The sequence below is a fragment of the Canis lupus genome, chromosome 10, assembly GCF_048164855.1.
Source record: "Canis lupus baileyi chromosome 10, mCanLup2.hap1, whole genome shotgun sequence".
Lineage (NCBI taxonomy): Eukaryota > Metazoa > Chordata > Mammalia > Carnivora > Canidae > Canis > Canis lupus.
Genome location: NC_132847.1, coordinates 17573807 through 17597850, shown reverse-complemented (window position 1 = coordinate 17597850; position 24044 = coordinate 17573807). Strand labels below are relative to the sequence as shown.

At 41.1% G+C, this 24044-nt stretch overlaps 1 protein-coding gene across 9 annotated transcripts in view; it reads right to left on the bottom strand.

Annotated features, from left to right (window-relative positions):
• Positions 1 to 24044, bottom strand: part of MEGF10 (multiple EGF like domains 10) — a 320109-nt gene that overhangs the window by 154179 nt on the left and 141886 nt on the right. The window contains exon 1 of one of the 9 annotated variants that reach the window (XM_072840839.1): positions 20955 to 21166. The exons of 5 other annotated variants lie outside the window; for them this stretch is intronic. The gene's annotated coding sequence lies outside the window, so the exon portion shown is untranslated. Of the gene's footprint in view, positions 1 to 12722; positions 12840 to 20106; positions 20694 to 20954; positions 21167 to 24044 lie in introns of those variants that run through there. 3 more of the 9 variants (XM_072840835.1, XM_072840837.1, XM_072840840.1) reach the window with 3 other exon arrangements.

Sequence of the window (24044 nt, the reverse complement as noted above, 5' to 3'; positions counted from 1 at the left end):
TTAATATATTTAAAAGCAAATTTGCAGTGGTATCTTGTGTACGATACCAAAAGCATAAGCAACAAACGAATAAAAAACCAGATGTATCGGGCTTCATAAAAATGAGAACCTTTGTGTATCAAAGACACCATTAACGGAGGGAGAGGCAACCCACACAGTGGAGAAAAATATTCACAAATCATCTATCTGATAAAAATCCATAACAGTAAAAAAAGTCACCTGTAATCAACAACAATAAAATAAGCAGCGTAATTTAAAAATGGGCAAAGGACTTGAACAGATATTCCTTTAAAGAAGATACAGTAATGGGCACTATATATAGGAAAAGATGTTCTGCATCACTAATAACTAGGGAAATGCCAATCAAAACCACAATGAAGGATTCCTGGGTGGCTCAGTGGTTTGGTGCCTGCCTTCAGCCTGGGGCATGATCCTGGAGTTCCAGGATGGAGTCCCACATCAGGCTCCCTGCATGGAGCCTGCTTCTCCCTCTACGTGTGTCTCTGCCTCTCTCTCTCTCTCTGTCTCTCTCATGAATAAATAAATAAAATCTTTAAAAAAAAACAAAAACTAAAACAAAACCACAATGAGACAGTACACTCCCATTTAATGGCTATTATCAAAACACAAAACAAACAAAACCCCCAAAATGACAAGTACTGATGAGGATGTAGAGAACTTGCAATCCTGTGCTTTGTTGGTGAACATGTAAAATATTGCAGCTGCTGTGGAAAACAGTATGGTGGTTCCTCAAAAAATTAAAACATGAGATTACCACATGATACAGCAATTCTACTTCTGGGCATATATTCAAAAAGAATTGAAAGCAAGGATTCGCACAGATTTGTACATCAAGATTCACAGCAGCTTTATTCCTAATACCCCAAAAATGGAAACAACACAAATGTCTATTGATCGATAAATGGATAAATAAAATGTGGCGTGTTCATATGATGTTATATTATTGAGCCGTAAAAAGGAAGAGATTCTGACATGTGCTACAACAAGGATGGACCTTGAAGACATTATGCTAAGTAAACCAAGTCAAAATGACAAATAGTGTGGGGCCCCTGGGTGGCTCAGTTGGCTGAGCCACTGACTCTTAATTTTGGCTCAGGTCATGAGCTCAGGACTGTGAGATTAAGCCCCATGACAGGCTGTATGCTGGGAATAGAATCTGCTTAAGATTCTCCCTCCCCCTCTCCCTCTGCTCCTCCCCGCCTGCGACCCTGCTCTCTCTCTCTCTCTCAAAATAAATAAGTAAAATCTTAAAAAAAAAAAAAAAAAAAGGACAAATATTATATAACTCTACTTATATGAGGTATCTAGGGTGGTTGGATTCATAGAGTCAGAACATGGAGGGGTGGTTGCCAGGGGCGGGAGGCAAAGGGGAATGGAGAGTTACTATCTATTGGGTACAGTTTCAGTTTGTGAAGATGAAAGAGTTCTGGACATAGATGGTGGTGATGGTTGCCCATATGTGTGAATATACTTAATGCTGCAGAACTCTACACTTAAAAAGGGTTACATGTTAAGTTAATACAATTAAAAAAAAAGAAAGAAAGAAAGAAATATCTAGAGTAAGCCAAGTTCTAAGGAGTAACAGATGTCTGCCCAAGAGATAGGTGACTCCCATTCGCTTCTTTTTATTATCCATCTGCATGATGAAAACAAACATTCACACATTCTTCCATGGCTCAAGCATGGGCCTGTAATCTGGTAGCAAGAACCCGAAGCAAATGTCAGCAAGTGTAGTAACAACAGTATGATCCTCTGTTGGCCCCAGACCCATCACCGCTTCCTCCCGGGCCAGAACATCACCTCTCTGCTCTCCCAGAGAGCTTGTAAAACAGATGACAATTCCTCCAGAACCCAGACCCTGAAACCAAAATCGCACCGTCTGACCATCTCCTAACTTTAAGCAAATGGAAGGAGACTAAAAGGCATCAAACACCTCCAAGTCACCGTGCCCTGTCAGAAGCTCGACTCTCTGCTACTTGTTGGCCTCAATTCTGAATCGATTGTTTGACTTGGAATGAACACTCTTAGAGATCTGGACTCGCGTGTGCTTCTTACTTTCTCAGAGAAGTTCTAAGGAATTTGAGGTTTCAGAGGAATTTGTCTTCCTCAATTTCAATTCTAAATTCTTCACCTTGGATTTTCTGGGTCACAACGAAATTGCTTTGCTTTTGGGGTTTTATTTTCCCACCCCTCTAACTGCTAATGAACAGTTAAGGTCACACAGAACAATACAGAAGGCAGATCTCAATCCCTCCTGGCAGGTACTCCTCAGACCAGTTGTTATTTAGAATACCTAGAGGGAGAAAAGAGCTTAAAAGATCAAGTCACGCTGCACTTCCCCCACAAAGCAGTTCACAGCTGTACCACAGCTTCTGAGCAACTGCTCTCTGAGGAGACAGCAAGACTTCTGTTGTCCTGCAGGGTCCGCTCAGGTCACCATATGCGGCACGGATTAGAGAGTCCTGGTCCTCTGTTACCAAGTGGGGCGAACTGGCCTTTCCATGCCACCCTCCCAAACTGAGGCTCTGTGCCATCACCTGACCCTTTTCAGTCTGTCTTAGGGAACAGGAGCAGACAACAGACTTCACAAAATGTGTAAAAGTTAACTTTTTTTTTTTTTAATTTGTGTGTAAGTTTTTAAATTAAAAGAGAGAGAACAATTCATTTTTCCATGGAGTGGAAGGAAATGTATCCATCACGGAGAGGAGAAGTTTGGACTTGGTCTGAAGTTAGCTGAATTTTGAGACTTAACTAAAGTTACGCTTTAAGAAGAAAGTATCCCCCATGCATTGGTCAGGGGCTGTGCCCTAACCATGAGCCAAAACAGAGGAAGAGCCCCCCGGGGGAAAACAGCTGTCCCAAAACTCAAATGCAGCATCTGCGATCCACAGAAGGGAGCAGAAAGGGGAAGCTCTTTCTGTCACGCATTTGTGCTTCTTGCATTTGGTGTCTGGCCCCATGGCCACGCCAGGCGGCCACTCCAGTGAAACTGTGGCTCTGCTTGAGAGGCGGTGGCAGTGAGCCTTCATGACGTAGAGAAACTGAAGGGAATCCATTTTAGAAAGGCTCCATCTCTACTGTTTTTCCACTAGGCCCTGTTTACTCACGACCCATATTTTGCCTTTGAATAAGCCAAAGAAGCTATGTTCCCATTTCGAGGAGAAGCAAGAAAGTTAGTTATTCTGAGTTTTGTCCCCAGATACTTGGTAACATCCAAGAGCCAGATCCCAAACATGTTCCAGGATGTTAGCTTCAAAGAAACCTTGGGTGATGCTGGCATCAATACCCCCACCTTTGGTAGTTTATGGAATAATACCTATTGTTCACCTGACATTCACCTTTGATGGACCCTACTGTGGGTTCCTGGAGGAACACGTGCCCTAGATCATTCCTTAATACAAACTCCTAACCCCAAGGAGTGACAAGACTCATTCTCCTTTCATTTCTGAGTCTCCCAGACACTGTCTGCTGTTCTCTACTGGTCCCTGACACTATACAATAAACTGTTTTCCATTTTCTCTGGCTCACATCTCATTTTCAACCTGTGTGAAGCCAAGGACCACCTTGGCTGGCCTTGGGGGACCCTCCCCTGGGTTCCTGGACCCAGCCTGCCTACATCACTCACCTACCCTATTCTCACCTACCCAACTCAGCAGCACCCACATACTCCAGACATGGACCCAGAGACTTCCTAGTCACGTTCATGCATTCAGAACAGGCCTTCTAACTTCCCCATCTGATAAATAAGGAAACATATACAGAAGAGGTTTTTTAGCTGCTGAAGATCAAACCAAGGAATGACTAGATCTCAAGACAAGATCCTTAGTCTCCAGATGAGCTACTCCTTCCACCACTGGGGCTACCTACTGGAGTTATAGTGGGGAAAGTACGCTCTCTCACTCAAGAAACATTTCTTTGTTTCACTGCAGAGCACGCTAAAAAATTTAAAATGTGATGGATTCTGTGACATCTGTATCACTTTCAATGCTTTTCTTTGGCACCAGGATTAGAAAACACAAACATTTACCTCAAATTGATACAGTTCTAGTTGTGGGCTGCTACACTCATGGGTAGTGCTGGTGTTTCATACTTGGGGGATTTTGCCAACCTCCCACAACACAGCACAAAACACACTGAAAGTAAAACTTGAACTGAATCAATGGAGTGAAACTCCCCAAAAGTCGATCTCCCCTTCAGTCATTTTGGTTCATCTCGACTTCTTTCCTCAACTGTGGGCTCCCCACTGGGCCTTCAGTGATCATTCTGAGGTCTGACACTGACCACCCACAAGCATCTTCACTTTCCCTAGCCACTCAGCAGCCAACAATTGCTAGGCCAAAAGAGAATGATCGGGAAGGCCACTGGCCACTGCACACAGCTCCTTTTTTGTGTGGGTACAGTGGCCAGAGCCAGGCAGAGGCCTGGTCATCTCCCCACATCTCAGAGAGCATGCCGAAGAAGAAATGGTACAGTGGTCCCCAGCATTCACTCAAGGGGGTTTGCTCTGCCAGAGGTCTTACTTGTGATGGATCCTAAGCAGAGATTGGGAAGGGTCTTACTTGTAATGGATCCTAGGCAGAGATTGGGAAGCTGCTTCTCTTTTAAAGAACTGGTTCTTTGAAATCAGTGACAAAATTTGCCTGGGCTTCACAGTCGTTTCTTTACTCACTGACACTTTGTTGTGAAAATCTTCCTGTCAGGCCTTGGTTGCCATCCTTCTCGGCCATAGAGCCTGACACATGCACCATCAAAGCAGAGAACACGTCAGCCCCTAACAGATAAAAACACTGTGGTCTCCCATATGTGCCAGTGAATAAATCTGCACACCACTGGACCCTAATTTCATGATTCCATTTCTGCAAGTAGTTACAACCTGGTAAAAAAATGAAAAATGCTCTTCCAAATTCTCTGGCTAGATAAGAGTTTCCTTAGGTCGAACTATAAGAAATCTTTCTTGGATAGAGAGTTAATACTTCTCTGTCCACCACCACACTCGAACTCTGGACAAATTCAGAAAGATCAGAGTTTGGTCCCCGAGGGAGAGGGCTACACATAAGCACATGTTCGAAATTTTAAAAGCAAATTGAGGGGATCACTTTCAGAAGATCTCTGGATTTCATAACAATACAATATCCCCAACCAAAGACAGTTATGCTGGAAGGTGACAATTGGACCCAGAGGGTTACCTTATGGAATGATCACAACCATAATAATTAAACTCTACAGAAGCAATGGGCTGTGGGGAGGCCCTCCGAATGGTCCCCAGTGGCTGCACAAACAAAACTCCAAAGCATCATTTACATACTGCCTTGAAAGAAAGGCAAGGATTTTTTTTTCCCTAGCACTAGCTTGGCAGAGCTCCACCTCATAAGCTTTTTTGTTTTTGCTTTTGAACCGTGGAAGAAAAATGCCTTTGCTGCAGGCAGGTCTTCACCAAAATAAAAGTAAACCATCTGGCCAGCTCTCCTGAGGAAGCCTCTGCACCTGAATCCATGGCTGGGCTAGATGGAATTATCACCTTTCCTGGAGGAGGACCTCTTCTCCCTGGTGTGAGGAACCACCTCGCCTCTCTTAGCCAGTGCTGCCTTGCTAGCTCAGGGCCTCCATTACTTACCTTCTCACAGAGTCTCCCCACTACTTCCCCAGGAGCTAGGGGGCCAACTGTTCACTGCACATAAGCACTTCTACTGGAGGAAAGATAGGGTACCTTGGGGAAGTTTTAAGCAAGCAGTGATGTTCCCTTGCAGTCTTGCTGGTATATGGCAGGTGACAAAGTCAAGATTATCCATGTGAGTGAAGGTTGGGAGTGTGGGTCAGGCTCACTGTTTCATGTGATTCTTACATCTCTGTAGTTCTGAATCATCTTGAAATTAATCAGATACACAAAGATTTAAGTTCCTAGCCTATTTTTTTTTTTGAAGAAGAAGAAGAAAATAGAAAAAGTCAGCATGTCCTGGTCTGTTCAGACAGTCATACCAAAACACCACAGACTGGGTGACTTAACAGAAATTGATTTCTCATAGTTGTGCATGCCAGGAAGTCCAAGAACAAAAACAAGGCACTGGCCAGTTCAAGTTTCTGGTAAGAGCTCCCCTCCTGACTCACAGATGGCCTCTTCCCTCTCTTCTTAGACAATGAAAAGAAGATGCTCTGGTGTCTCTTCCTCTTCCCTAGAAAGCCATCAGCTCTATTGGATTAGAGTCCCACATTATAACCCCGTTTCACCTTTATCACCTCCTCATAGGCCCTATGTCCAAATATGGTCACACTGAAGGACAAGGCTTCCATATATGAATTTTGGGAGATACATTTCAGTCCATAGTATTATGCTTGACCATTTGGGAACTGAAAGGTAATTAATACAGGTCCTATGTGCTCAAGAAAATTAAATGCTAGACTCTATTTATTCTAGAAATTGAAGGGCCCTCAAAGTTTATGCAGTCTCTTCCCATAAGCTCCAAGGATTCCTCCCAGATACACTCCAAAAATGTGCCTCCTGAAGAGGTGGTTGGCTATTTTACTCTGCTTCACAAAAAGAGAGAGGCACAGAGATTTGAGGTGGTCTGTGGCACTGATTATGAGATAACACAGAGGAATTATATTCAAACTGTGGCTGAGTCTCCAAAGGAAGTTTTGAGGTGCTAACGTCTACAATCACCTGACTCCTAACAATGACAGGGCAGTACTTCTCAGGCCAACATGTTTATAAAGGCTTCTCGATTCAGAAGATAGGAGGATTATTATCTGGAAGCTTGTCCCCAAGCCAAGATCAGGACGGTAGTTGGTGAGAGAGGGGAACTTTGTTTTTTCCTGAAGTATGAAGGCAGAGTTTGTACATTAATTAATTTGACAAGGTCAATATCCAAAATAGTACCCCATCTTAAAGACCTCAGACTCATGGGCTGCCTGGGTGGCTCAGCAGTTGAGCGCCTGCCTTCGGCCCAGGGTGTGATCCTGTAGTTCCAGGATTGAGTCCTACATTGGGCTCCCTGCACGGGGCCCACTTCTCTCTCGCCTGTGTCTCTGCCTCTCTCTCTCTCTCTCTCTCTCTGAATGAATGAATGAATGAATGAATAAATAAATAAATAAATAAATAAATAAATAAATAAATCTTTAAAAGAATAAAGACCTAGACCCAAGATGCCCTGCACCAGGTCTCTGCAAATGCCTCCCTGGAATTAAAAAGAGAAGTGATCTTAATCAATAAATCCTTGAGTTGAAATTAATCAGATACAAATAAACAAATAAAACTTACTGAGCATTTATTATATGCCATATACAGTCTTTTACATTCATTACATCAGTTAATCCTCATAACAGGTCCATGAAAGAGCTACCATCATTACTCTCACTTAATTGATAAAGAAACTGAACTCTAGAGTAAGTGGTGCAGGGTCATACATCTAGTACATATTGGGATAAACCAGGATTTAAAACCAGGAAGTCTGGTTCTAGAACCCACAGTCTAACCCACTACATTATAGCACAATTGGGCCTTAGTTTTTCAAGTACCTTTTTTCACTGGACATAGCAGTCGGTGCTTGAAATGTGTACTAGGATGCAAACTCAGGAGGGTAGGAACCTTGTTTATCTTAGGTAACACCCCTTTCCTACCAAGGAAAAATCACATGGAAGGTAACAGGTGCTCAACAAATGTTTATTGGATAAATAAATAACAGATTATGTTAGATTTAATTAAATTAGCACTATTCTCCTCATTGTCTTCCCATTTTAATGTGATTTTCTACTCCTATCATCACTGGTAATCTTTCACTATCCACTGCCAGTTGAATTTAAGCAGCTTCCAAAGATTTTCCAACTTGGCTCCAACCTACATGTCTGACCTCATATGTTGATGCTCCATTATAAAACACTCCACTCTAGGCACCCCTGCCTGTCCCTGCCCCTGCCCCTCCCGCTCTGACCCTGGTGGTGTGCCTTTCTACCAACTGGGATAGTCTCTCAGTCTTCTTTGATTATATGAACCTCACTTAGCTTTCAAAGTCCAGTCTTCTCTCATCACCAAAGTCAGTGATTTCTCCTTCTCCTAAGAAGTACTCACTTGGAATCTATCACCTGTTTCTTCAACCTTTCCTGTCTTCACAAATAGACAGAGGGCAGGAGCCATGCTTTGTCATTTTGCTCTTCTCCCCAACATACAGTAAAAGCTGGACTCAGACACATCAAGAGCAGAGATTGACTGACTGATGCAGATACATCCCATCTAAATGTAAAACACCTACTGATGTGTTTTCTTTTAAATAAAAATCAAAAAAATTTCAGTGAGGTAAAATTCACATGACCTAGAATTCTTCATTTTAACCACACTATGTAAACATCACCATTACCTAGTTCTAGAACATTTTCATCACCCCAGAAGGAAACCCCATACCAATGATATAACCACTCCCCATTTCCTCCTCTCCTGGCCCCTGACAACCACTAATCTATTTTCTGGCTCTATGGATTTGCCAATTCTGGACACTTCATATAAATAGGATTATATAGTATGTGATCATTTGTATCTGGTGCCTTTCACTTAGCATCATGTTTTCAAGGTTTATCCATATCCTTGATAGCACGTATCCTATTTCATTCTTAATGAATGAGTAATATTCCATTGTATGGATATATGACATTTTCTTCATCCAGTCTCCAGTCAATAGTCAGTGGAAATTTGGGTTGTTTTCATCTTGTGGTTATTGTAAATAATACTGATATAACCATTTGTGTACAAGTTTTTATTGGAACACATTTTTTAAAAAGATTTATTTATTTATTTCAGAGAGAGAGCACATGCACAGTGGGGAGAGGCAGAGGGAGAGGGAGAGAGAGTCTGAGCAGATTACTCGCTAAGCAGAGAGCCCCATGTGAAGCTCGATCTCACCACCCTAAGATCACAACCTGAGCTGAAACCAAGAGTCAGAGGCTCAACCAATTCTGCCACCCAGGCGTCCTGGAATACTTTCTTTCTGCTGAGAAAGAACAAATTCATTAACTAAAAGCCTCATCCTGATTCCATAGTAGGTATAAAACTATCCTTTAAAAAAAAAAAAAACTATCCTTTTAGTATAATACTATCTTCATTTAAAAATATTCATGCCTGTGAGTAAATTGAACTGTCATATTTTAGAATATTTTAAATTTCTTATAGCTTATATTTTTGTGTTAGGAACTATTTTCTAACTTTTGTATTTAATTAATAGGATCTTACTTAAGCCCTTGGATGATTCTTTCATAAAAGACATAAGCAAACCTTACTCCTGTTAATTATTCCCTATTTTAACATTATTCGATAATAATAACTAATACTGACTAAGTACTTACTACGTGTCTACCCCTAGGCTAAACCTAACTCTCTTCTGGGTACATACTGTTCGCATTTCCCAGGTAATGGAAAGAGGCTTGGAGAGCTTACGTAGCCTGCCCAAGGTCATGAAGGTCCAAGGGGGTAGAGACGAGATCCTGAGCCAGGTTGTCACATGTCATATGGCAAATCAGAAGGCCAGCCAGGACTAGACCCAGACCAAAAATTTTGTCTCTTAATTCATTACTTTGATCCCATGTGTTTGTGTAAATCAACAGTTAGCCTTCAAGTCTATTACCTAAAGGGAGTGTACAAAATGGATACACAGACATCTCACAGATGTGCTAGAACCATTTCAAAGCCAACAACTCCAAATTCTCCTTCAAAACAAAATCTCCAAAAAAAAAAAAACAAAACAAAACAAAACAAAAACAAAACAAAATCTCCTGTTTTCTCTGAGTCTACTAGCTCCACATTGTAACAGCAAGTTAGAATGTTCTACAGCTATGATGACCTGCATTGGTGATAGCTGATATCCTTTAGTTAGAAATGGCACCACAAGCAGCTCTTATGCCAGAAGCATCTTTTTGCTTATGAGGATGCTCCACTTTCAAATGTGTCACTTCTGGAGCTCACTGTGGTGCTCAGGAGGTGATGGCAGAAATAAGCAAGAGAGAGGAGCCTAAGACCTCACTCCTTCTACCAGTTTGCCTCAGTTAGCAAAATGGGAGAAAAAAAATAAATGCATTCCAATATTAGACTTTAGCAAAGGTGTTGTCTAAAGATTAAGGAAAAATATATATAATCTACAGTCTTTCTCTGATTTTTCCTGATAGATTACAATGAAGGAAGTGAATAGTGGGAATGAGATTTGTTAGTTGGCCAACTTGGAGAGGAGTGCTTGTGTTTTAGATTTTCAAGAATAGGACTAGCACTGTTGATTTCTTAGGCACTGGATTTGCTGCCTAGAAAAGTAAAAACATCAACTATGCTGCTGGTCCACTGCTTTCTGACACAGGGCTCTACAGCTATGGAAGGAAGGGCAAATTAATGGATATTTAAAGCTCCAAGCCTTCCCAGTTCCACCAAGATCCAAATTATATGACAGTTGGGGTTGCCAGAGTTTCCCGTTTTCTTTTCTTTTTAAGATTTTTTTATTTATTCATGAGAGACAGAGAGAGAGAGAGAGAGGCAGTGACACAGGCAGAGGGAGAAGCAGGCTCCACACAGGGAGCCCAATGCGGGACTCCATCCCTGGACTCCAGGATCACGCCCTGGGCCAAAGGCAGGCGCTAAATCACTGAGCCGCTGAGCCACCCAGGGATCCCGGAGTTTACTGTTTTCTATCACTCCTATACAGCTTTAATTCTATACTATTATGCTTTAAAATTTTTTTAGTTTTTTATTTGATATAAAATCCATACAAAAAAGGACACAAAATTCAACAGCTCAACACATTTTCACAAAATGAACACACACATAACTGACACACTTAATAAACAGAACAACATTTGCATTTCAGAAGCCCTCCTTGGGGCAGGGTTTAATTCTGACACTAAACAAAGTCCCAGTAAACATCCTGTGCCTTAAAAAAAAAAAGCATTTAGAGCTACTTGGGACACAACCACAATAAAAGACGTCATATCTCTTCCTATTTTTTCAACAAAAGCTGCATCAACACAGAACTTTAAGTAGAGCACAGGTACCCATCCCCATCCCTCAGAGCACTGAGGAACAAGCCTCTCCAAATCACAGGGATGGAGCCTAATGACAATGAAGGGAAAATTAATTAGCTAATCAGGAGCATGTTTAACACAATCCTTTTGCCACCTGCAAAGAACAGTCTTCTCTTCCCCTTCTCCACTTCAAAGGCACCTACATCACTGGTAAAACCAAATATCCACTCAATAAAGTATAAACAAACTGTAAGAGGAGGGAGAACAGAAATATAATGAAGAAAATAAAGCCACTTGCCTCGCTGCAATCCACTTACTTCTCCTTCTTTAATGGATTTACAATGATAGTTAGTTATCATCAAGGTGCAATGACAGACTTAATTATAAGGAGTTCTAAGTGACCTCAGGAAAATCATATATTGCCCTCTCCTGGGTACAAACCTCCTTAAGCCTAATCCTCCCAGTTAGGAAACCTCTTATCTCAGAGACAAAAAGATTCCTACTGGCCAAGGAGCACCAGCTGCTTGAACACTCTTTGTAAATGGGCTCTCCACAGCCCACGCCATCCAGAAAAGGCTTTCCCCATTTCACCTCACTCAAGGCTACATTCTGTGACTAACTAAAAAAAAGAAAGAAAGAAAAAATAGCCACCTACAAATATCCACAGGAACCAGGGACTAATTTTCCTTTCGAAGGAAACTCAGAGTCAAAGGCTGAATGAATGACATACTTTTTCATAAAGGGAGTAATCAGGCTAAATGAGCAGTCCTGTGCAATAAGTTCGTGACCTTGCTGAGGCTATGACCTTGAATTTGAATCCTGGGACACAAAGAATGTAGCCAATTGTTGAACACTGGATTAGGTCTTTACAGGAAGTTTGCAAGCCTTTCCATCCGGGGCTAGAATCCAGTTTGGAAGTTGGGGGTGAGGGGAGATATCAAAATGATATCAAGGAATCCCCCAATATCATAACTGTCCAAATAGATCAATAATTTTCTTTTTTCTTTTATATTTTAAAGATGTTATTTAGATATTCATGAGAGACACAGAGAGAGGCAGAGACATAGGCAGAGGGAAAAGCAGGCTTCCCGTGAGGAGCCTGATGCAGAACTCGATTCCAGAACCCTGGGATCACAACCCAAGCCCAAGGCAGACAGACACTCAACCACTGAGACACCCAGGTGTGCCTAGATCAATAATTTTCTTTTTTTTTTTTTTTTTTTTTTTTTTTTTTTTTTTTTGATCAATAATTTTCTAATGGAATTAACTGTATCTCAATCTCAAAAAAGAAAAAGAAAAAACTTCTCAATTTCAAATCTTATATCTGAATCTAGACTTGGAAGCATTATGAACACATCGTGATATATATATAGTGTATATATATATATATATATACATTAACCACACCCTGGAACAAAGAATCATTCTATGAGGTCATAGGGCTTGATTTATGCTTTCAGATCAAAAACCTGTTTTTGATAAACCTGGAGAAAAGAGGCAGAGAAATGTGCCTTTGCATGGGCAGAGAGGTCTTTTTTATTTTTAAAATTAATAAAACCCTACAATAAGTCAGGGGAACAAACTCAGAAACAATTCTTCATTGGCCAAATATCAACTGGGAGTTCTAACAGACTAGTTCCCCTAACACCATGTCTCATGCTCCCAAACCAGATTAATGATGCTTCCACAGAATTACTTTCTTCCTTCCCAAATCCTACCTCAGACACATTGCTGCAAGTAGTTTAACTGTGAAAGGCCTTGACCTCCTTTCTTTGTCTCTCCGATTCAAGTGTGTCTGTTTCCTTGGGGCTACCAAGCTCAGTTGGATGGCTGGCCAGAGCAGAATGTAGCATCAGCCAACGCGGGAACAATGGGCCCCTTTCTCTGGCTGTCACATGAACAGCGTTGTGTTACAGCCATTGTCCCTCCAAGAAGAGAGGGAAAGGCACGGGTTCTCACAGGCTAGCTATTTTCCGTGACCCCCTCTGACCGAGTCACTAAAATATTTTAAAAGGAGGAGGAAGAAAAAGAAAAAAAAGAGTTGTACCTTGTGAATGGAGCAATGGAGCCCTAACAAGGATTATGGTGCATCCATGGACCACCTGTATCAGAATACCTTGTCAAGAATACACATCTCTGGGCCCCACAACATACCTACTGTGTCCAAATCATTAGAGGGAAGCCAGTATCTGCTGGTTTTTCTCAGGCCTCTGTTTGAAAACAGGCTTGCACACAAGCCTTGCTAATCTCACTGAAGGCCTGAGTGTGCATATCTCTCTGTTCAAGAGAGGCACAGGAGATGGGGGATAGTTTATATCGTGGGTACAAAAATCTCAGTGAGGGGGAAACACCAGGAGAAGACAGGTTAGAATGATCAGAATGATCAGGGCACAAGGGACGTGGAGAATGAGGCCAGAAATTTAAAAAGAAATCTCTGGTCAAAAGGTAATAGGAATTTGAGGGTAGAGCCAGCAACAGAAACAAAGAGGGAGGTGCAGGAAAAGTTGCAGGAAGACTCAGAAGTAATCCGGCAGAGGCTGGAGCCTTCAGAAAAAGATGGATGGGAAGAAGTTCTCCAGCAGTGGTGTGGACAAAAAGATTTTCAAAAAACATACGGGTTTCATATTTTTTGTTTTAAATAATTTAATTAATAGTAACCAATAAAAACATGTGAAATTATTATAAGTAATATGTAATAATTCTAACAACAATTAATTATTTAATGGTTCAACAGCTTGAAGTTTTAAGATGTGAACTTCCTCCACCATCTGAAGCTTTAAAAGCCAGCAACTCAGAGCTACATGTTGGATGATATTTTACGGAAGTGAAAGAAATAAGAAGTGATATCTGTGTTTCAGTGGACAACTTCATGGGAAGAGATAGTACAGCAGCATGGCAAGACAATCTCAAAACTGAAGATCTTAAGGAAAAATATGAATTCAGATCCAGATGATGCCAGAAGAAACATAGGCCCTGACCCCACCCCACACCAAGAAGCCCCAGTTTTTGACTGAATTAGCAGTTTCCTCATTTCACAACTCCTCATGGAACGGGGCTCCATTTTTACGTGACTCCCAATAGATGCCCCAAACCACATCTGGTTTATATACTGGAATAGTAGCATTGTAATCTGAGGGGCTCCTCTGATGTACATCGTGCCATGGGAGAAGAATCTAGTACTAGAGCCCCCTGTGTGGTTACCATAAAATGATCCTCAAATGTTAACTCACCACTGCTGGAGAATGGTTGAGTCACTATTGCTTGAAGATGTCTTGTAAATGCCTGCAGCCGCATGTTTGTTGAGCTCATTTCCCTGTCTACAATGTGCCATAACTCAAATACTCTCTCTTCATTGGCCCCACTGTCTTTGATGAGCAAACCAAGCCATCTCTCTAGATTTAACTCTCAAAGAAGCTGCCCATTGGCCCTTACTGCCCATTGGCCCTTACTACACCTAGCTTCACCCAGCCAGTTGTATTTTTTAAATCTTTTTTTAAGGCAATTATCTCAGTAATTCCACATAATAATCATCTCCATGCCCTGTACACCTAATAAATAACTGATGGGCAAAAATAAAACTCTAATTTCTTTTTTAAAAGAACACAAAAGTCACATCTTGCCATGAATTCCGTGTCCAAAAACATAAAGTACCCTTCTGAAGCTATCGATGGAGGCAGATATTTTAAATTTTTCATTTTGATTGCAGAATTAATTCCCTGGGACCTCAAACAAAGATCTTTTACCTCTGTTTTGCTCCAGAAGGAAAAAAGGTAAATTTGTTTTTGATTTTCAATTTAACATAAAAAAAGTTTTTTTAAGGAAGACAAACATAATTGATTCTTTACCAGAAGGTATTTGAAAGGTACATCCTGGGGATGATCACCTGCAGTGAGGTCTGAGAACTCACCAGATCTGTGCGGCTCATTCAGATCAGCCAGGATGCTCCTGACAAGGCACTCAGTCACCCTCTAGGATGGGGCCGGCTTGCTCTCAAAGATAAGATGTTTTTAACAGATGCTAATATCACGCACCTATCAAGATGAGGCTTCCCATCCTGAAATACCATTTTCTTTGTCTTCGAAAGGGAGAGGAGGGTACGATTTATAGCCCTCTGAGTAGGAAATTGAAGTGGTTAAAATGCTTTACATAGTTTCTTTATCTAAGAGTATAAATCATTAGAAATGAACCTCCATAATAACAGGATATACGATCACATTCACACCTTCCAGACTAGCTCATGGTAGAGTACGCATTATCAAATAACATCCACATGATGACCTATAGTTTTGCAAATAAAGTTGTATAAAGTAAAACAACACTGGTTTGTACTTACTTTTCTCCTCATTGAATGAGAAAGCCTCTCATTAAGTGTTGTAAATTAATCCTCTGCAATAACCATTTTTAAATCAGTTAGAATGACCACAGTGAAAAATTAATCTTAAATTGTGATGAAAGGAGCAACTAGAGATAAATACAAAATCTTGGGAAATTCAGAGTGAATGAACAAAGAGATCAAGAGACTAGCTAAGAGACTTACAGAAGGACACCCAGATGCAAGTTTAAACTAAGGTAGAAAAAGTCACTTTGGAAATAGAACTGAAAAAGAAGATAAATCAACAAAATCCAATGAATTTTAGTTAATGCTTAAAATTAAGCTAATTTTTAATACAGAATACTGAGTACACATCCTTGAGAAGTTGAGAGCACAGGCAGGTCTTAATATTGCTTTGTCTGAAGTCCAAACAATTTGGATGTTTGTATTCCACATGCTGATGCTGCTACCCTCCTCCCCTATGTCACTGGAACTTTCATGCATTAGCCTATGAAGTAATACTTTTCTCATGGTTTATTTTAAACAGTGAAGGTGTCCATGAGCTAAAAGTTTAATTTTTGCAACATTTTTGTCATTACCCCATGATGTTTGTTCACTCGTTTAAATGTTATTGCCTGTTTCTATTATCACAAAAATGAGTGGGAAATGAAACAAACACCTAAAGTAATAAAAAGAAGTTTTTGGTCTCATAAAACTTAATGTGAGACAAAAACAAGTTGTCAGGCATGCCAAAAATGGCAAATCTTTGATTCAAAACATTTATTGAACTCAAACAGATCAACTGTTGTTCAAATGAGAAGGAATTAACTAAAATTACAGAAAGTTTAAAGAAATAAAAATTAGAGGAAGGAGTGAAAACATTTATGCAGCATATAAATGTTTAAATATAATTAGGTATCTCGTAATATATGTAGCTCATAGGGCCAGCATCCCTTATAAAATGTAGGCTTTTGCCCCATCAATCTTTGGATCTGCTCTTAAGAGGGTACCTTGTACTCAAGTAGAAAAAACAGTACTAAACCAGTCACCATGTTTATGATCAAATATAAAAACAAATGCAAAGGTGTGTATAAATTAACAAACACAGGGCAAAATTTCTTTATTTTTTTAACATTGGCACTTGAATCCCAGTGCCCTGGCACTGTCGTTCACAACCAAAACCATCCCAAAGGTATAATAAAATCAGCTCTTGGGGGGTGCCTGGGTGGCTCAATTGGCTAAGCGTCTGCCTTCAGCTCAGGTCATGATCCCAGGGTCCTGGGATTGAGCCCTGCATCAGGCGCCCTGCTTAGCATGGAGCCTGCTTCTCCCTCTGCTTGCCACTCCCCCTGCTTGTGCACTCTCTCTTTCTGTCAAAAAAATATATATATATTTTTTTAAAAAATCTCTTGTATTATAGTGCTGCCAAAGTGTTGAACATGTAACATTAATTCGGTAGCACATGGTGTTTCATAAGTCTTAGGATATTCTATCTTGCCCATTTACCTCTCCAGGTTACTAACTTTGTACACTATGTCTAGCCAAATTGTACATTCTTGACCGGCTTCTCCACAGCCCTTAGTGCATACATAATGACTATTCCAAATAGTCCTGTGCTAAGAAATGTCAGCTAGCACTCATTCATTCCATCTTCCCCCACATTCTTTAGGCATTTATTATGTAACTATTATGGGTCAGCCATGTGGGATAAAGCCTTAAAATAAGGAATGGTAAATTCACCAATCAGTTGGACAAACATCCTGATAACAAATGCAGCTGACATAATATGATAGATGTTATATTAAAGCCATATGCAAAGTAGACGAGGAATCACAAGAGATATCACTAAGTTTATCAGAGAAAATTAGGAAAAGCTTCAGAGGATGGAACTTATTTGAACATATCTTGGAGGATAGATGGGTAGTAAGTTGATAGGAAAGAGAAAACAGCATACACAGAAGAAGTAAAAGCAGGCAATGTATTCTTTTAGGAAGAGGGACCACATCAAGACTAGCGGGGCTGGAAGTCAGAGCAAAAGGAAAGTAGAAGAAACAACCCAGAGAAGACATGCGAGGCTGGTCTTGTCTATCATGTTAAAGAGATTAGGCTTTATGGTGTTAGTCCAATTATGATATTAGGTCACTTCCACCAGATTCATTTAGGGAATCTTCATTTTCAATAAGTACATGGGGATACTGGTGCTCACCATCTGGGGAGCTGCCAATGATATTTTTTTTCTTTTCCAAAGATATTTAAACAGAGTAAAGACATGATCGGATTTGTATTTTAGAAATACACTATTAGACCAAGCAGACAATCACGAGGAAGGTAAATTCACTGCTGATACATGAGCGTGTGACTTGGCTTTGCAATAGGGAACTTGCAATGCCTCACACTTTCACATATCCCCCAAGACTTACTTACAAAGTGGAGGAGGCTAGGATATATATTAAGTTGAACTATATGGAATTACCCTTTTATGTAAGTCAAAAATGGTCAAATTCCGGCAATTTCTCAGTTTAACTAAAGCTGAAGATAATTAATGAAATACAAGCAGAACTAAATACTTTTCCTTTTTTATTAATATATCAGTGACATTACTCACTTGATTAACATGCAATGATGGAAGTGACATAATTTATGTACCTAAGACAACCGTTAAAAGAAAAAAAGGTTCAAAAGCAATGATCAATGAAGTGAAGCAGCTAATCTAAGGATTGTAGAGACAGAAAGAACCCTGGAGATTATCCATCCCTTTCCCCACTTCACTCCTCAGAAATTTACATATGATGAAGCTGATGGAAGAAGTAACCTGCTAGAGGTTATGCTGAATATTTTGCTCAATTCCTCAGTGGTATGTCGTCTTCATTTTAACAGATCTTGAAATCATCATAGCTAAAAAGTGTTTGTGATTTAATTCATGGAGAGCTAATGTCACATGATTCCCTCAAATGCCTGAAGTGGGGGGGAAGAGGAGACATAAGGCAAGCACTCATGCATTTGAAAAATGAACCCAATGAACTTACATAATATGGAACCTAGACCAGTGCTTGAAATGCACTATGCTTAATAAATATCTATTGAAAAAATGAATGACAGACCTCTAAGAGATAGGTTAAAGGAGGTATATTAATATAAGGAGTTTCTAAGGCAGTATGCAGAGTGTAAATTGAGTGTAGATTTCCCACCTGCCAGCCTGTCCCAAGCACCCTTTGACACCCAACCATAAAATCCTAGCCCCGTCACATGCACCTTTCTTTCCTCTGAAAGGGTCCTAGCAGAAAGCAAAACAAAAATCATGTGTGAGTTAAATTTGGCAACACATCTAGTCCTAGGTGATATGAAGCCCACACGAGCACAGCCTTCAAAGCTCATTCCAACACAAACAAAAGCTAACACTTAGCTATATGATGGTGAAACAATGGTTAATGATGTTAGCTGTATCATCATCATGATAATAGCTAACTATATGCCAGATTTTTAGCACTCCACAGACATTGACTCATTGAATCCTTTTAAAAACTCTAACAATAATAGGGATTATTATTATCATTCAGATTTTATAGATGAAGAGAGATATTAAGTAACTTGTCCCAAACCACACTACTGGAAAATGTCAGGGGTAAGAGTTGACCTTAGGTTGCCTGGTCCCAGAGCTCACCCTCCACTAAACTCTTTGATCTCAGAGCTGCAAAACAAAAGTATCCTGCAAACTGACCCTTTGGAGCAGTTGTGCCAGGAAGATGGCACTTCTGTATAAAAAGATCAGATCCTAATCTTGTCATCCATAAGGAACGAAGCATTTTTAGTTGAGAAGATCACATACAAAGTGAGACCCAGGGTATAAAGTAGAAAAGCAAGAAGAATCAGCACGGAATATTATTCTCCTCTGCCTAGGAACAGCATGGATTTCACTGCCTAAGAACCTTTTGGCTAATAAAATTCCAAACTTTTACTTTCCCTTAAGAATTTGGATCCTCCTATGAGGATATTACCTAAAGAAACGTCAAATAAAACACCACACTTCATTTACTCGGCAGTACCATCCTTAATTCCAGAAAGAAATATAAAGACAAGAGGTTTCCCTTAAGCCAGGGGTAAAAGTTCTAGATCAAAGTTATTCAAAGGACTAATACAAGATAGATATTTCTATGGCTTGAAGAACAGCCCCTCCCTACATTCTCTATGGAGCCTGGCATTCCAGCAAGGAAGAGACCTCACTGATCTAAATCACCAGGCTGTGATCCTGACACCCCTAAAGGATCCTGAGAACACAGGAAGGGGAGCATCCCCAGTCTGTCTGCAGACAGACTATATAATGTGATTATCAAGTACTGGAAAAAAGAAAAGTTTGGAAAACAAGTCAAGATCCCAGAGAAGTAAAACTGGTCCGGCAGAAACAGTCCCTGCTGAAACTCCTTTTCGTTCTCAGGTTGATTCCACTCCCCAAACCTCCCTGCATCCAGGTTGGACACCCTTCAGTACAGAACAAACAGACAAGGCAATGCAAGGACAAAAATTAAGCAAAATAAAACGTGCAACGGGGGTGTCTCTCCGGGGGAAAAAATACTCCGGAAAGTTCCTATAGGGCCCCAAGTAACAAGACCAAACGTCAACAGTTAACAATAAACCCTTGAGACATAAACAACCCAGCCTGAGCCCATCCCGCCCCACTTCACGCTGCACCCTGGTCCCCTGACTAAAGAAAATATGCCCCCAACCCATAGCAAACCAGCCAGTGTCTGGCCAAGGTCCAGCGGCTGCCAGAACGGAGTTTGCTCAACTCTTACCCAGGTCCCGGGATCCTGAGATTTGCACCGCAACCCTTTCTGCCCGGGTTTTCACCCCCACGCCAGCCAAGACGCAGAATGTGTTCCAACAGCGCAGTTGGCCTCCCAGTAGCGTCCCAGGAGAGCGCGATACCTGGGGGTCTCTGTTCAGGCTCCAAGGTGGACCGCGGAAGGGAGGCCGGCCTCGGCGCGTTTCCAGAACCCTAGTTTTGCGAACCGAGGAAGTATTCGCCGCAAACTTAAACGAGGCTTTCCCCGTCTGGCCCAAGATGCTGGAGGAGGAGGGGAGTAACTCGAGCCGGGGCTGGGATGCGAGCAGTTGCCTCCGCCGCCGCAGCTGCTGCCGCCGGGCAGTGACCGCAGGGGGGTGTCGCTTGGCGCCGCGCACTCCCCGGTGCCACCGGCAGGATCCTACCGACCGGCCCGACTCCGGAGGCCCGATCGCGCGGGTCGCCCCGGTCCGGAGCGGCTTCCGCCTCCCAGGAGTGACCCCAGCAAAGAGTCGGGTCACGAAGTTGGCAACCCGTGGGGTCACCGCAAGGAACGAACCAAGGGGTGGTGGAAAGGGTGCCCGTCTGCCTTTCGTGAGCGCCCCAGGGCCAAAGTCCCGGGGGGGGGTGTTCTAGACGCTCTACAAGGACTTGGGGTGCTGGGGACAGCGCTGGAGCGGGCAGCTGGCTGGACGGCGCGTCCCCAGCGGTGCCAGGGAGGGAGCGCAGATGTGGGGCCGGAGGGATGGAGGACCTGCGTGCCGGAGTGTGCGATGCGGCGACAAAGTGGTTGGGAAGGTGGAGCGAGGAACTCGGGGGGAGGGGGGTGAGGGGTGAGGGGTGAGGGGGTCTGCTTACAGAGGCGGGGCAACAGAACTCCGGGACCGCGGGAGAATCTGTCCAGGCCTCCGCCAGGCCTCGCGCGGAGATTTCTTGGGGAAGGGCTCCCTCTGCCGACCAGCCAAGGGGGCCCCGGGAGACGAATCCCAGAAAGAAGGGGGGAAAGGTTTTCCTCCCTCTGTGGGTTGGCCAAGACGAGAATTCCGCAATCTGCTTCTCCAACTGTTCACCTTTTCCTTCTCTACCAAAGAATTCCCCCGAGTTCTGAACAACGCAAGCAGACACAAACCTCAAAGTTCTGGAAAGTTTTTTATATTCAGCTGAATTCTAGCACCTCCCACCACTCCTCCGAAAAAGCCTTGCGCTCCATACCCAGGCCAGAGGATCCTCTCCTACCAGATTTCTCTTCTTTACATTAAAATGAACTTTCTTTTTGGAGACATCCCAAATGCACGTGTCTCCTCCAGTCAGTAACAACATCTGCAAATAGTCCATACTCAAGATTCCGCCTGAATGAATGGAATAAATAAGCAAATACCACCATCCTCCTAGGTCACCCTTGGAAATTCCCAGGGAAAGGGTGCATTGGTTTGTTTGTCGTTTACATCATCGCCTCTTCTCCTAGGTAACAGCGCCTGCATCTTTCCTTCCGGGGACCACTCCTGCCACACCGTAGTTCCATCTGGATGGGAAGGTCTGTCACAATGGTTCAGGTTTTCCAGTCCAAGAGCCGGCACCTGACGTAACTAAGCTCGTCCCTTCAGACTTTCTCTGCCAGGAATGTAAACTTTGATCAGAGCAGTGTAAAAGCCAATAAATCTGGAGCTGATGGACCCGATGACAGTGTACTAAAGATTGGCCATTAGCTCAAGTCACTTAATCCCCAAAGCTACCCTGCTTTATGTTTTATGAAACCTGGATGCTCCACCGCCTCTCATTTTTTTAGTCAACTATATTGAGATGTGATTTACATTCAATGTGTTGCACTCATATTAAATGTATGGTTTGATGGGTTTTGAGCAGTATATTCATGTAGCCAATACCATAATCAAGATAATGAATAATTCCATAACCTCAGAAAGTTCCTTTGTGCCATTCTGAAGTCAGTTTCCCACACCATACCATCCCCACCCCCTGAGCCGCTTTCTGTAACTACAGATTAAAATTGTCTTTTCTAGAGTTCCTAGACTGGAATCACATAATATGTATTTCTTTGTGTCTGGCCTCCTTCACTGAACATAAGGTCTCTGAGATTCATTGATCTTGATTGTATGAGCAGTTTTCTTTTTATTGCTGAGCATCATTCCATTGTATGGCTATACCAGTTTGTTTTCCCATTCACCAAATGTTGATGGACATTTGGGTTGTTTTGAACTTAGGCTCATTATGAATAAAGCTGCTAGGAGCTCTGCTATATATAAGTCCTTTTATGGACATACATTTTTTTTTATTTCACAGCACTGGGATTACTAGTTTATACAGTAATTTTTACAGTAATTACTGGTTTATACAGTAATAAACCAGTAAGTGTATAATTATATAATAGTTATCCAGAGTAAACATGTCACTTTACATTCACACCAGCAATGTATGACAGTTGTTCCACATCAAAAGTTGGTACTGTCAGTCTCTTTATTTTAGTCATTCTACTGGATATCCAGTGGTATCTCATTATGGTTTTAACTTGTATATCCCTAATAACTAATGGCAATGACTGTCAAAGATGTTTTCGTGTGTTTGCATGCCATTTGTTCTTTGAGGAAGTGTCCAAATTTTATGCTTATTTTTTTTAATCAGGCATGTCATTGCATTCTTGTTATTGGATTTGTAGGAGTTCTTTATATATTTTGAATACCAGGTCTTTGTCAGACATATGTGTGTAGCAAATATACCCTTCCAGTCTGTTTCTTGCCTGTCAATTTCTTAATGTTGTGTTTCAAACAACCTAAGTTCTTTATTTTGATGAAGTTGAGCTTACCAATTTTTTCTTTGATCATTGGGCTTTTTATGTTTTATCTAAGAAATCATTGCTTACCCCCAAAGTCATTAAGATATTCTCCTATGGCTTCTTCCAGAAGTTTAGTTTAGTTTTAGCAGTTATGTTAGGCCTGTGGTCCATTTAGAGTTAATTTTTGTAGATAGCATGCAGTAAGGCCATTATTTTTCATATAGATATCCAGTTGTGTCAGCACCGTGTGTCATAAGATTATCTTCTCCCAGTGAATAATTTTTTTTTACTGAAAATCACTGGCTGCATAAGAATGAGTCTATTTCTGGACTCACTACTGCTTTCATTTGATTTATATTTCAATTCTCTGCTAATACCATGCTGTCTTGATTACTATAGCTTTATAATAAGATTTCAACTTAGGTATAATAAATTTTCCAACTTCGTTTCTTTTCTTTTGCAAAATTTGTTTAGCTCTTCAAGATTTTTTTTTAAAGTCTTCATTATGAATTTCAGAATTAGCTTGTCAATGTTTTTAAAACTCACATTGGAATTCTGATTGAAAGTGCCTAGAATATCTGGATAACCTCAAGAAGAACTGATACATTAGTAGTATTGAATACTCCAATCTACAAACATGTTGTATCTATTAATTTAGGTCTCCTCTAATGTCTCTCAGCAATATTTACTTTTCAGCATACTAGTTTTTTACATATTTTTTAAAAATGTATCCCTAAGTTCCTTTTTATTTTTGATGTTACCCTAGGCTGAATTATTTTTGAATTTTAGTTTCTAATTGTTTGTTACTAGTATGGGGAAGTACAACAGAATTTTGTAGAGTAGCCTTATATACCTTGCAGCCTAAGTTTACTTATTAGTTCAAACAGTTTTTTAAAAGTTCCTTGTGATTTTCTACACACATATAGAGTGTAGCTTTTTATTTCTTTTTCTTGCCTCATTGCTCTGGACAGGATGTTCAGGACAATGTTGAATAAAAGTCATAAAAATTAATATATTTGCCTTGTTACCTATCTTAGAGCAAAAACAATCTTTTACCAGTAAGTAGGATGTTAGCTGTAGATTTTCCATAGACACTATTTATTGGTTGAAAAAGTCCAGTTATTAAAAATTTTTTTCACCATGAATGACTGTTGAGATTT